Source organism: Sus scrofa, chromosome 3, assembly GCF_054392235.1.
Source record: "Sus scrofa isolate SSC_HxYL_T2T_F1_AM1 chromosome 3, Sscrofa_HxYL_maternal_Yorkshire_Landrace_v2.0, whole genome shotgun sequence".
NCBI lineage: Eukaryota > Metazoa > Chordata > Mammalia > Artiodactyla > Suidae > Sus > Sus scrofa.
In genome coordinates this window covers 42,679,297-42,693,189 of record NC_139385.1, presented here as the reverse complement: position 1 = coordinate 42,693,189, position 13,893 = coordinate 42,679,297, and the positions used below count along the sequence as shown (strand labels likewise).

Here is a 13,893-nt window from a genome sequence, read left to right as displayed (position 1 = left end):
AAAGAAGGGATTTTTTTTCCTTTTGAAAAGGTCTATTGAGGTACAGTTGGTTTACCAGGTCATGAGCATTTCTGCTGTACCCCAAAGGGATTGGGTGATCCACGGACGCACTGCCATTCTCCTTCCGATTCCCTTCCCTTGTAGAGGATCACAGGCTATTGGGGAGTGTTCTCTGTGCTGCACAGCAGGTCCCCATTGGCCGTCTATTTACTTCACTCTGTAAAGGAGGAAAGACCTTGTTATTCTGAGCACGTGGTCATGCTGCCGCATGAATGGGGGCTGACATGGGTTCCAAACGCCTGGCTTAAGGCTGATTCTGCAGAGTGATGATGTGAAGAGCCAGGAGGTGCCACATCTGCAGAGAGCTCCTGAGAAGGCTTGGGTGTCTCCGCAGCCTTCTCAGCAGCCGAGACGGTGCTGAGCTCAAAGTCACTGACAGTGCGTGTCCAGCCCTCTGTGCCCCACGTGAGCGCTTTGATCAGGGATGCGGTCAGAACTGGTGCCCCCCCCACTCCCCAATCCCTGTGATCCTTCTCCTCTTCTCTATAGGAATCGCCCTCTTCCTGTATCAAGCAGGAGCCCTGCTTTCATTCCTTCCGCAGATACACACGGAATCCTCGTCTATGCCAGGCAGGGTTCTAGCTGCTGGGGACACGGTGATAAACAAGCCAGTTGCCTGCATCCATGGGGCACCAAAGGAAACAAATATCAGTCATACAAATACATGTCTAAGTACAGATTGGAGTAGGTAGCGGGGAGAAACACTCAGCATGGTGTGCGAGGCTGTGCGGAGTATCGTACTTTAATTTGAGTGATGGAGGAATTGACACTGAGGTTGAGATACTCTAGGGAAAAATTTCTGGGGGTCGGGCAAGACATTTGGTGCTTTGAAGCATTAAAAGAAGGCGTAGCTGGAACAGAGTGCTCTAACGGGGCTATTTGGTGGGGCTCAAAAGCTGGATGGGGGGTGAGAGGTCCACCAGAGTGAGAGCTCAGATTCGATTCTCAGGGCCAGCACAGCCCTTAAAGGATCTGAAACGGCAGGGGTGTTTTTAAAAATACTGCTCTGGCTACTGTACTGAAGATGGCTTGGACAGAGGCAAAGCAGAAGCAAGGACAGCACTTAAGCAGAGTAGTGCTGAAACAGCCTGGGCAGAAGGAGTAGTGTGGACCTGGAGTGGGGTTGTAGCTTTGCAGCTGGAAAAAAGTGCAAGGATCTTATCTACCTGTCTGTCTCTTTGCTTATCTATGTATCTATGGATCCATCCATCCATCCATCATCATCTATTCAATGTTGCATAAAATCCATTTGCCCAATCTTCAGTGCATCAATGACCAGCGCCCCTATATTCTAAGGGCTGCAGAAATCACACAGCTCTTTTTGTTTCGTTCTGGTTTTTGTTTGGTTATTTGTTGTTGGATTATCTGCCTCGTGCCAGGCATGGGTAAAGAATTCCTTCTTACTCTATTAAAGTTCGCTTGGAGGGAGTGCTGTCAGCTCCTGCACGTCCCTCTGCTGCTGTCACCGGCGTCATCATCATTTGCTCTACGTAAGTTCTTCATGCATTGAAGGCTGCCATTCTTAACAGTTCTGTCACCTGTGTGACAACGGGCTGCAGAAAAGATACAAGTGATGCCTGCAGCAGAGAGGGCCCCGCAGCAGTTTGTGTAACACCCATGGGCTGTGAGGTAGCCTGGAAATAATTAGTTTAGTCGGATGTAAACGGAAGGAGAATGAAGACAGGCCCTAAGACGTGGCTGCCTGAGGGGAGGGGAAGCCTCCTTCATTTCAGATTTGAGGAAGAATAATTGACTCAATAGCTATGAAAAGGAAAGCCATATTAAGAGACTTTTATGGCAATGGGGAAGGCAGGAACAGCTCCATTCAATCAACCTGCCTTCACTGGGTGCTTATTATGTACCTGTCACCATGGGAGGCGTTTTCTCCAAACAAAGGGGGGACATAATTGCAGGACACAAATCAGACTGTGCCCTCTCCATGGGGAGTCAAGATTTCAGAATCCTTGGATGCTTCAGGCATACATGAGAAAGGTTGAGGAGCAATTAGAAGCTGCGTTAATAGGCGACACCATAAGACACACGGGAGGTTCTGGGACTGTCATGAATGGATGTCACTCACTAAGCATCCCTTTTCTTCATTAGAATGTGGTCATATGACAGCATGGAGTGACATTACTCACAGAGATGCTGGTTAGGGCTGCTTAGGGCTGTGCTGGTGGAACATGGGTGGAGAAGATACCCTTTCACTGGCCATTGGGTGTTTTGGAAGCTATTCTTTTAGTTATTCTTTAAAACATTCCAGGTGTTTAGAGACGAGTAAGTCCGCATAAACCATCCCATGGACTAGGAGAGTAAAGAGGTGTTGAGAAACATAAATATCTTTAAGTTCTGTTTGAAAAGAAAATCGTGGACATGGAGGCTAGGCGTGTGGTGGCCAAGGGGGAGGGGGAGGGAGTGGGACGGACTGGGAACTTGGGGTTAATAGAGGCAGACTCCTGCCTTTGGAATGGATAAGCCATGAGATCCTGCTGTGTAGCCCTGGGAACTATGTCTAGTCTCTTATGATGGAGCATGCGAATGTGAGAAAACGGAATGCATACATGTATGTGTAACTGGGTCACCTTGCTGCACAGTAGAACATCGACAGAGCCCAATAAACCAGCTTTAATGAAAAAAAATAAAAATCATAAAAAAAGATAAGTTCTGTTTGAGGAGGCCTACTTCTTTCTATGAAAGTTACAGGGTGCATACAGGTCAGTGTATTAGCTGCGCCTTCCAAAGCATGGGCTGTTCTAGCAGGTCTGAGAAGTTATATTTGAAATCACACTAAACTATTCACTGGATTCCATCGTTGGCTCCAGTGTCATGCCCTCATGCTCTCAAGGTCGTAACACAGCTTCCCTGTGTTGTATTCTTGCAGGTTATTCAAAGCTGTTTTTTTGCATCTGAGACTTTCGCTTGTCAGTCCTGAGATTCCTCCAGTTTTAGTCTGTTTTTTTATTTTTTATTTTTTGTCTTTTTAGGCCACACCTGCGGCATATGGAAGTTCCCAGGCTCGGGGTCGAATCGGAGCTGTAGCCATTGGCCTACACCACAGCCACAGCAACATGGGATCCGAGCTGTGTTTGCAACCTACACCACAGCTCACAGCAATGCCGTATCCTTAACCCACTGAGCAAGGCCAGGGATCGAACCCTCATCCTCAGGGATACTAGTCAGGTTTGTTAACCACTGATTCCTGATGAGAACTTCAAGTCTGTTATGTAAAAAATTCAGAGTTTTTTTTTTAAATCTATCATCCTAACTTTTTTTTTTTTAAGGGCTGCACCTGTGGCATATGGAGGTTCCCAGGCTAAGGGTGGAATCAGAGCTACAGTTGCTGGCCTACGCCACAGCCACAGGAACTCGGGATCCAAGCCGAGTCTGTGACCTACACCACAGCTTACAGCGATGCCAGATCCTTAACCCACTGAGCAAGGCCAGGGACCAAACCTGCAACCTCATGGTTCCTAGTTGGATTCATTTCCGCTGCGCAATGACGGGAACTCCACTGGAATTTCTTTTTTATCTCACAATATTTTCTATCATTGGTCTAATTTTTCCCCAGCTTTTCATCCTTTTTTTTTTTTTTTCCCTTTTCCAGAGTTCTCTCCATGGAATGGTCCAGTCATTTCTACATACCTGAAAACTCTTTTAATTTAAATTTTAGAAAAATCAGAAGTGGGCACAGTTGTGCTCTTGTATGCTGTGTTAAAAATAAGACAACAGCTCCCAGTGGAGTCAGTTAGGCTAAGCTTTGAGTTTCCCAGAAATGGAATCTTAAACCAGACAATCACAAATGACCTGCTTGGTACTAGTTAAGTCATCTGCCTGATAGAGCCTGCCATCCCCCGAAAGAAGATAACCTTGCAATAAATAATCCCCCTTTCTGCCGACTACAGCTGCCTTGTTCCTGCTCCCTTCTGCCTATAAAATTTTTGAACAGCTCCTGGAAGCCCTTTCTGTCTGTTAGATTGGATGCTACTCAATCCGTGAATTGTTGGATAAAGCCAGTAAGATCTTTAACATTTATTCAGGTGCATTTTTTAAACAGTTTCATTACGTTTCAAAGAGGTAACACGTATTTCAAACTCATAGGCACTGTAACTTGAACTTAGTTTCTAAAATGTATTTATAAATGAATTCTTAGAAACCTAGAGGGTTTATCTTAAAAAAAAAAAACTACGTATCCCCTGTCAGTTTCATTATTTATCAATTCATAGAAAAGTGATTGTTTATACCACTAGATGATTTTTAAAAAAAAATTTTGTTAATGATTTTTATTTTTTATATTATAGTTGGTTTACAATAGATGCTTTTCAGTGTCCTCATTTGTTGGAGAAATAAAAGAAAGCCACCTTTTGCCAAGCCTCAGAAGGACATAGCTACTCAATATCCTGAGGGCTAAAGAACAATTCAAGTGAATTTTTAAAATTACTTTATTTTTAGAATGGTGGAGTAGGAAATGGAATGGTTAGACACAGAAGGATTTTTTTTTTCTAGAGATAGATTTTTTAACAGTCGAATAGATTTGCCTTGATTAAAGAAGGAAATAAAAACTTAGAGAGGAAATGCAAGTATTACTTTCAGGTTATTGAGAAATACTGGCTAGTGGTGCTGAGGAAGGTAAGAACGACTTGTCAGCCCCTCGAGAGAAGTCGTTTTATTAAAAGTCAACTAAATGTGCCAGAATGGTCTTTATATCCTGAGAAAGAAGGTTCAGCATCCCCTGAGTCTAGGCATTCTCGAATCTGAGAATCTGGACTGGGTCAGGGGGAGTTTTGTGTCTATAGAGCTTGGTGAAATAAAACTTTAGGCAGAGGGCAGGCAAATAGATTTCCTCCTGCTTTCCAATTCGGATGAGTAAAGGCTCCCCGTAGTTTTGTTGAGAAGAATGCTTCTGAGCTCAGTGGGAAAGCACTGTGATTGATTAGCAATGTCTTCCAGGGGTACAGGAAGCGGGAGTGGCAGCCTGTGTGCCAAGCATTACCATTCCACCCTCGGTGCCAGAAGGTGTTCCCTTGTGGTCAGAGAGGGGGCACTGTTTGCTTCTGGAGACTGTATCGACTGGAGGTGGGGAGTCAAACAGAAGATGATTTCATTTCATATTACTGTCAAGCAAAAGGGAGAGGTGCCATCCAGAGTCTCAGGCGTAAGAGTACCGTTCCGTCGGGGCTGCTTATTCGTATTTCTAACTGAATTCCTTTTCAACACGATGGTTTAATCGTAGGAAAAGTTGTTTAGGGAATACTGTTAGATGGGGTTTAATCAATTTATGCTATTGGATTCTGCTGCAGACTGTACCGTCCAACACTCAGGGCAGATGGGGAGCCTTGGTCCTGTTACATCTCGCGGAAAGACCACTGGAGATGGAATACTACGGCTCTGGGGCTGATGCTCTCATTTCTGAGTCGGTATGGGTCCCAGGTGGAAGGGCTTGGCACCGTGTGCCACTCTCATCCTTCCTGAATCTCTCTGAGCAGATGCTTTATCCGAGAACAGAGCCAGCAAAGGAAGCGAGTGGTGATGTGCTGTTGGTAGATGCATCTAGGGAACCTGACGTTTTCTTAACCACCCCTGGTCAGCATAAAAATGTAGTAATTTTGAACATGTAAAAACAAATGGAAGTGGAAAATGTGTTATAGAAGCATGTCACCCGCCCCGTGCTGCTCTACCTATCTCTTTTGGCTCTGCATGCATCACCTGGTTTTTCAGGGGACTAAGGAGCACAAGCAGTGTGTAAGGTGAGCTGGGAGCCGGGAGAGGGGAGCCGGTGGATGGTAGCATCAGGCCACCGTCCTTGAAACCCGCCTCGGATGCTTGCAGCTTCTTGTCCTCTCTGGGTTTGGGTTTTCTCGTCTGGAAAAATGGATCCACACATGAGAAAGTTCAGTACCTGTTATCTATCCTCGGTCCCACTTGAAGATGGGGACCCTGGCTCAGAGACGTCAAGCCCCATGGGTAGCAGGTGCCAGAACTGGGTGTGTCCTTCAGAGCTCCTCAAGAGACATGTCATGGTGAATGCTACATGGAGAACTGGACGGATACACTACAGAGGGCTGGATTTGGAGGCCAAACCTGGTGCTCCAACCCTAGCCTCATCACACCTGCTTTGTGAGGTCTTTGCCAGTTCTGAATTCCCTCACTTGCAGTCCTCTCATCCTTGAGAGCCGTAAGATTCTCTAGAGAGCTGGTGTGAGGTCGAGGTGACAGCAGTTTTCATAGCCGAACACAGCAGGCGGAGGGAAGGTAGCGAGAGACAGGCAAGGCCGGAGGCGTCGCTGCCGAAGGTCAAAGAAGACATAGACCATCCCTTCAGCCCATGAGTGAAAATGATCAAGAAGTGCTTCAAAGCTGCTTGGAGCCTAGCCGGAGTTACATCATATCCGATAAATACCAGATTCAATAAATATCATTTATTGAGAGTCTACTCTGTGCAGATCCCTGTTCCCATTTTCTTGGGTGATTAAGGGCAGCTTCTAACACAATCCTTGTCTGCAAAGAACTTGCGATTGCATTGAGAAAAGCATTTTTCAATCTGACCCCTTTTTTGAAACTTAAAAGTGTAGAGCACTTCTGATTACTCAACAGTTTCTTTCCATGGGGCTCTTCTGGAAATGCTTTATATTTATCTATATTATGAACATGTGCATTTTTCAGGAAATGTCCCCTCTGCTATTCTGGCCCCTCGTTTCTCTATTCCCCCGAATACCAGCAAAGGACCACCCTATGGTGTCTAATGGTCTTCTTAAGCAGTGTATTTAGAGTCAAAGAGGGTGATGCCAAGTCTGGTCCAAATCCTGCTTTCCCGACAGGGATGGTTTCCCGACAGGGATGGTTTCTGCTTTCCTGACAGGGATGGTTTCTGAGAAGGGATGGTTTCTGCGCTGATGGAAATGAATCATTGACATTTGTGTGAAGAGCCAAGGTTGTTACCAGGGCGACCCAACTTGAAGCCGACCTAAAATATGAGCAAATGATAGAAGAAGGACATGAATCTATGTTGAGGACTGAGAGTCAAGGTCATACAGAGGTTGTAGTGTATGATGAAACAGGTGCTTCAGAAGGAAGTCTGAGTGAGGCTAGAAGGACACACGCTGTCAGGCAGTCAGTACCTTTTATTGTTTCCATTTTCTCTCTAATTAATGGATGGAACTAGAGACTCTCTTACCAAGTGAGGTAAGTCAGAAAGAGAAAGACAAATACCATATGATATTACTTATATCTGGAATCTAATATACAGCACAAAGGAGCCTTTCCACAGGAAAGAAAATCATGGACTTGGAGAACAGACTTGTGGTTGCCAAGGGGGAGGGAGTGGGACAGACTGGGAACTTGGGGTTAATAGATGCAGACTATTGCCTTTGGAATGGATGAGCCATGAGATCCTGCTGTGTAGCACTGGGAACTGTGTCTAGTCACTTATGATGAAGCATGAGAATGTGAGCAAAAAGAATGTGTATATGTATGTGTGACTGGGTCACCTTGCTGTACAGTAGAAAATCGGCAGAATACTGCAAACCAGCTATCATGGCAAAAATAAAAATCATTATAAAATTTAAAAAATAATAATAAATAAATAATAATAAAATAATAGCACTAAGATAGTGTTAGTGCAGGTTTGTTTGACCTTAGCATTAGTGCACGTTTGTTTGCAAGGCACAGGGAGGTCAAACGAACTGAAAGGTCAGGGTTCGGGGCAGAGAACCTCTCATTGCGGGACCATACAAGGATTCAGGAGGCTCACACCCCAAACCCCTCTGAACAATCCGAAGAGTTTCAGCAAAGCGATTTTAAAAGCCAGGTGGGAGGGTTGGGGGAGTCGCAGGTGGATGATCAGCTCCTGCACAGTTTTCTGATTGGCTGATGGTGAGGTCCCAGGGCCAGGTCACAAAGGTTTAACGTTATCCGTTCTTAGGCTCCTGGTCATCAAGTAGTTAACATCTTCCCTTTGGTGGAGGGTTTTCACATTTGTCAAGCAACGCAGGATGTGCGGTAGATACTGTTATCTAGGAACTTCAGAGAGGAGCTGAGGCAGAGGATATGGGTGGGGGGTGGGGTCTGTCCTGGGAGAGCCCTATAGGGTCCTGCTCAGTTGCATCAAGAAAGACTAAGTAATCATTTGGCACCATGCATCTTTACAAGACCCCTTCTGTGGGGAAAAAAAGAAAAATGCTTCTAAAGTTGCGGTAGCAGAGAACACCCTAGAAAAACGGTCCCACATTGAGAAGAAATCTCTCTTGTGTTGAGCATCCCTTCAAAGACATCCTTTATGCCATCCTGGTGGGCCAGGGGCCTTTGGGGACCGACTAGTCCTTATAAGGAAGGAAGCGTGCTCTTATCTCCATCCCCATTCTCGCCACCTCCTTAATTTTCATGAAGGGTCAGAAGAGCAGGATTTTTTATTCTCACACTTTGTTTTTATGCTCTGTGAGGTCTGGGCAACACTAGACATTTTTTATTCAGGAAGTTCTATTTCCATACGTCAGGTACATTTGAGTAATATTGTCTAGCTGTGACGATGCAAAGATTTCTGCATTGGCCATGAAATATAATATTTTATAAACATTCTTGTTATCTCCACACTGTCCCCTGAATGCCTTCCCACTCCAATCCACAAACACATGCAGGCATCCTTGCTCCATAATTACAAGCTTTTAAAGGGCTCATAGGAAGATTACCTATCTTTTATACCATATTATTACCTTAACAACGTGCTGTCCATGGCAAGGCCTGAAGCTACTTGTTAGAGAATTATGGATTCTAGAACAAAAACGCCAGAGGTGTGCCTGGGCAGGAATCTGTATTTTGATTAGGCACATGACAGGATTTTTATTAATATTAACATTTGCAAACCACAGCCTTTTATAGATATAACTTGAACGTTGGGAACCCTCCCCCCCAAAAAAACATTGTGAGACTTCATCACGGAGTGAAACTTAAGTTATTGCTTTTTTTTTTTTTTTAAAAAAGGAGTGCTTCAAAGGTTAGAAATCCCCAGCAGAGAATACCTGGCCCCATAATTCTGAATCCATTCCCCTTTTAAGACACAAAATAGCACCCAAGAGACCAGAAAAAGTTAATTCTTCTTCAAAGAACCAACTTTTCAAAGATGGTACCATTATCAGAATGTATGTTCATTTTTGAGAGCCCAGCGCATTTCAAACCCTATAGAAATTTATTCACAGGCATGTTAACATTTGCTTTGGAGGTAGGTACACAGTAAAGATTGGCTTCACGGGATGATTGAGTCAGGAACCCATTCTCATAAGAGGAGACAACAAAGGGTGGTCTGCTAGGAAGGCTGGTGGCAGGACGAGCCCTAGTCATTGCCGTAAACACAGAATTAGGTAACACCCAGGATATACTTGCTAGGGCCAAACTTAGATGACCAGATAGGAGAGAGTCAGGAGTAAAAGGGAATATTTGAGAAATGAGCATGCCGTCAAACGTGAAGAAAATTCACATCCTTTGATTCATGAATCTTTTATTGAGTTCCTGTTGTATACCGGACCCTGTGCTGCTGAGAAAGGCAGACTTGATGAGGTGCTCAGATCCCCCAGACTTCCCAGAATGGAGGGCTTTCCTGAAGGGTGGGACTTTCACCCTAAAACCAGGGATGTGCCCTGCCAAGCAGGATGAGTCTTTCAGGATTTGAGGAAACGAAACCAACAACACCGCTGACTTGAACCCAGCCTACACCCAGAGGGGTACTTGAACCCATGCTTTTGTTTGTTTGTTGTTTGTTTTGTTTTTCTTAATTAGAATCACTCACCTAGCATCAGAACTTACAGTGGTTCAGGTTCTTTGTGTCTCAGCGCAGAAGGAATTCAGCGAGAGACAAAGGGCTAGGCAAGACATAGATTTATTAAGATAGGATGCTTGTGAGAGATAACAGGTGGGCAGGCAAAGAAGCGGTGCCCCCAGGATCAGGTGGGCTACATTTTTATCATCCAAGGAACGTGGGGAGGGAGAACAGACCGCCTCCTTCCTTCAGCTGGATGCCAAGCTTCCATCGCTAGCTCCTCCTTCACATCCTCTAAGAGAGTGTTTGATCCTACACGGTCACCCTGGCACTGTCATGGCACTTACTCAAATCAGCAGGAGGGGGTAACAGATGCCAAAATATGTTGAATCATCTCAGCTTTCTGTATAATGAGGGTCTCCTACTTTTATAGTTCAGCAGGTGTGCTTTATTCTGATGGCTTTCTTGAGTGATTATTATTATTGTCATTTTAGGGCCACACCTGTAGCACATGGAAGTTCCCAGGCTAGGGGTCACATCAGAGCTGCAGCTGCCAGCCTACACCACAGCCACAGCTGCACCAGATCCAAGCCACATCGTTGAGCTACATTGTAGCTCACAGCAATGCCGGATCCTTAACCCACGGAGCAAGGCCAGGGATCGAACCCACATCCTCATGGATACTGGTCAGGTTTGTTGCTGCTGAGAGGTAGTGGGAACGCCTCTTGAGCAATTATTAGCTTGCAGTGGGCTCCCAAGGTTCCCTAAGTTTTTCTCTCTATCTCTGGTGCCTCCTGGGACGTCTTTGACTACCTGTGTAACTACTTTCCTACTCCATCCCTATCAGAAGTGCTAACGAGTGTGATGAAGGTTTGGGGTGCTAAGGGATCATGGAATAAGGGCGTCGGACTCTCCGCAATGAGGATTCAGGAAGGATAGGGGTTGCGGGAAAACCAGGCATTGCTCACCTGTACAGTGTGAGCAGGAGGAGGCTGGGAAAGAGGAGCCTTCAATGGGGAGGTAACCCCATCTTGACCGAACATGTGACAGCACATCCATGAGAAAACCCAGAAGACACAAGGCCAGGGATGAACAGAAAGGGGTTGAAAATGAAGCTGCAGAGCCAGGCACGACCCAGCCTCTGTAGGGCCTTAGAGGGCATATGCATGAATGTCCTATTAGCTGTAACACATGATCACAAACCTGGTGACTTAACACAAGCCATCATCTTCTCATTCTGGAGGTCGGAAGTCTGAGATGGTCCTCTCTGGGCTAAAACCAAGGTGTCAGTAGGGCTACGCCCCCTTTGGAGGCAACAGGGGAGAATGTGTTGTTTGGCCTTGTCCTGGCAGCTGGAGGCATCCTGCATTCCTTGGCTCCTGGTCCTCTTGCATCTCCAGCGCCAGCAGTGAAGAGCCAAGTCTTTTTCACAGCTAATCACTCTGAGCCCGACTCCTTCTGCCTCTCTTTCCACTTTTAAGGATTCTCTGATTATACTAAACCCAGTTAGATAATCCAGAAGAAGCTCTTCATCTTAAAGTCAACTGATTAGCAACCTTAATTCCATCTGCAACTGTAATCCCCTTTGCCTTGAGAGACATAAAATATTCACAGGTTCCAGCAATGAGGATATAGACATCTTTGGGGGAGGGGGAGGTATTATTCTATCCCCCCACCACCACCTGCCACTGCCGCCATGGGGCATATTAGGGATTTTGTGCTAGATTTGAAGAGGATTTGGATTTGGAAAATCACCAAAGCCCGTCTTTGCCGTGGAGTGAAGGTGGGCTCTTTGCCTGTCAAAGGATCGCAAGGCTGCTGGTGAGAGAGGGTGACCTTCTGGACAAGGACTGGTGCACTGGCTATGGACATATATAAATAAACTATCACTGTATTCCACAGGTGGCAATGATATGAATCAGAGATGGGATTAAGGGCAGGCGAAAATGAAGAATCCCACATTTTTCCGCACGTTCGCATGTGTATCTGTGCTTTAGGATTTTTGAAACATAGTTGATTGTTGTTTGCTCTTCCTAATCTCGTTTCTTTTTATACGTATCATATATACAGCATGCCCACACACAATCCATGATCGATACTTTTTATTTTTTATATGTTCCCGTGTACACTAATGGTTGTGTGTGTGTATGTGTTTGAATGAAGAAGACGACTCCCATGTCTAAGGGGCCCATCTGAGCCACTGGGGTGGAGGAGATAATGAATTCAGGGGGTCTTTGCCAAGAGCATCAAATAGATGTCCTTTAGGGATTAAGTGTACCTGTCTGGGCTTCAGAATGCACGTCCTCATCTGTTTCCTCCGAACAGAACATTTATTCCTCCAAATGCTTCTGAGAGATGTGTTTGGTCTTTGATAAATCTCTCCTGTGCATATCTTCAAATTTAGAGATAGGAACCTTATCAGAGCTGTTTCTGTTCTGTGCTGCTCATGGACTCGCCTATGCTAATCACCTTGACATTTTGTATTCATGTGGTGTGAGAGGAACGCTTTATCCTGCATTGATGGGGACACTTGTTTCTAATGAGAAATCTGATGAAATCAGGTGCTTTGAATACAGAACATCTGCAAAACTTTTGTAGCGTTTTAATCCTCCCGGAGTTGGCGTCTTCCCTTTAGGAGAAGACCGTGGTTCCATTCAATGCCAAACTACATCTGATGGTGATTTCTAGCTGATCAGGATTTTACTTTAAAAGCCATCAAACGGGAGAAGCGACATTTTCCAGTGGGCAGCTAGGAAAACGAGTCTTGATCTGTTTCAGGGTCTGATCCCCTCTTCCCTTCTGTTTTATTCACAGAAGATCCTCTCGTCAGAAATTCAGGGGTAGGGGGAAGAAGGCTTTTCATTCTTATTCTCATTTTTCTGACAGGCTTACTCTACGAGTCATCATTAATGGAGAAAACGCTGCCTATTAGGTAATCTGTGGCTTCCCCCAGCCTGGTGGTATTTCATTATCATTTAAATATGCCACCCACGGCTCCTTCTAAAACCTTTTGAATGGAGGGTCATTAGTAGATTTTTTTTCCCCCTAAATTATGCTCAGCGGTTGTTAAAGGGAGATGGTCTCCAGTGAAGTCTTTCCACATTGAAAAACCTGAAGTAGGGATTGAGATAATTATCTGGATAATTCAGCCTCCTGTTATCGCTCCTGAAATGGAACATATTTCACCTCCTCTTTCTTTCTTCCCTTCTTTCATCCCGTATGGGTTATCGCTGCCAAAGAAAGCCACTCATGTTTCCATGCTGTCTATAGAATGTGGCACAAGGTTTTAAGATTTTTTTTTTTTTTTTGAAGTGTTAGCTGTTTTTTTGAAGGCACGTCCAAGTCCTCATGCTCCGTTTCAAAGCCGGACTCCTCTTGTGACTTGGGCCAGCCTTCTTTCTCTGCCATTTCAGGGAATTCATTCTCTGTTTCCATGCCTAAGATTCCTTTTAGGTTGAAGACGACTCCACACCACCAGGACTTTGTCTTTATTCTTAAGAATCAGGAACCCCTGAGTTTTAAAGATGCCTCTTCTCCTGTCAGCTGCTGGAGGTTTTCAGGGAGTCTCTTGCTGTTGCAGACATCCGCTGAGCACACTCTAAATATATCCGAGTGGCGTCACCTTTCCTGGGTCCCCATGAGTCCTATGAAAGGAAGTAATCAGTCATACTTGGATTTCCACTGCCCATTTCCAGGCCCACGGAGTGGAGACGCAGGATGAGGAAATTGTCATTGGTGGACCACCTTCTAGGGCAGCATGTCCCCGTCTTAAGCAAGTTTTCCGAGTCTCAAGTTTTCATCTGTAAAATGGGAACCACATAGGCCACCTGATTGGGGGGGAAAAAAAGCACAATGTGAGAGTTATGCGTTAAGTTTTATTTGGGGCAAAATGAAGCGGTATTTCAGAGCGCTCTAAAGAGGTGGTGGAAAGTCAGTATATGTGTGATTTTGGTGAGGCAGGAGGGGCAGGCAACCAAGCACACATTTTCACGAAAGGATGCTGCTAGTCACGAGGCTCAGGGTCACCACGCAGGATTTTAGTGCTGGAAGATCTAAAGAGATGCAAGAATTGGGCTCATTAAATCTCC

General features: G+C 45.2%; 1 protein-coding gene and 1 long non-coding RNA gene across 17 annotated transcripts in view; both read left to right on the top strand.

Annotated features, from left to right (window-relative positions):
- The window catches only part of RBFOX1 (RNA binding fox-1 homolog 1), a 2,264,635-nt gene that overhangs the window by 949,135 nt on the left and 1,301,607 nt on the right, over positions 1–13,893 (top strand). The gene's annotated exons all lie outside the window — the stretch shown is intronic.
- LOC146404567 (uncharacterized) lies at positions 2,076–7,606 on the top strand. The gene is made up of 2 exons (XR_014840863.1): positions 2,076–3,178; positions 3,479–7,606. It is a non-coding gene; the product is annotated as an uncharacterized LOC146404567 (long non-coding RNA).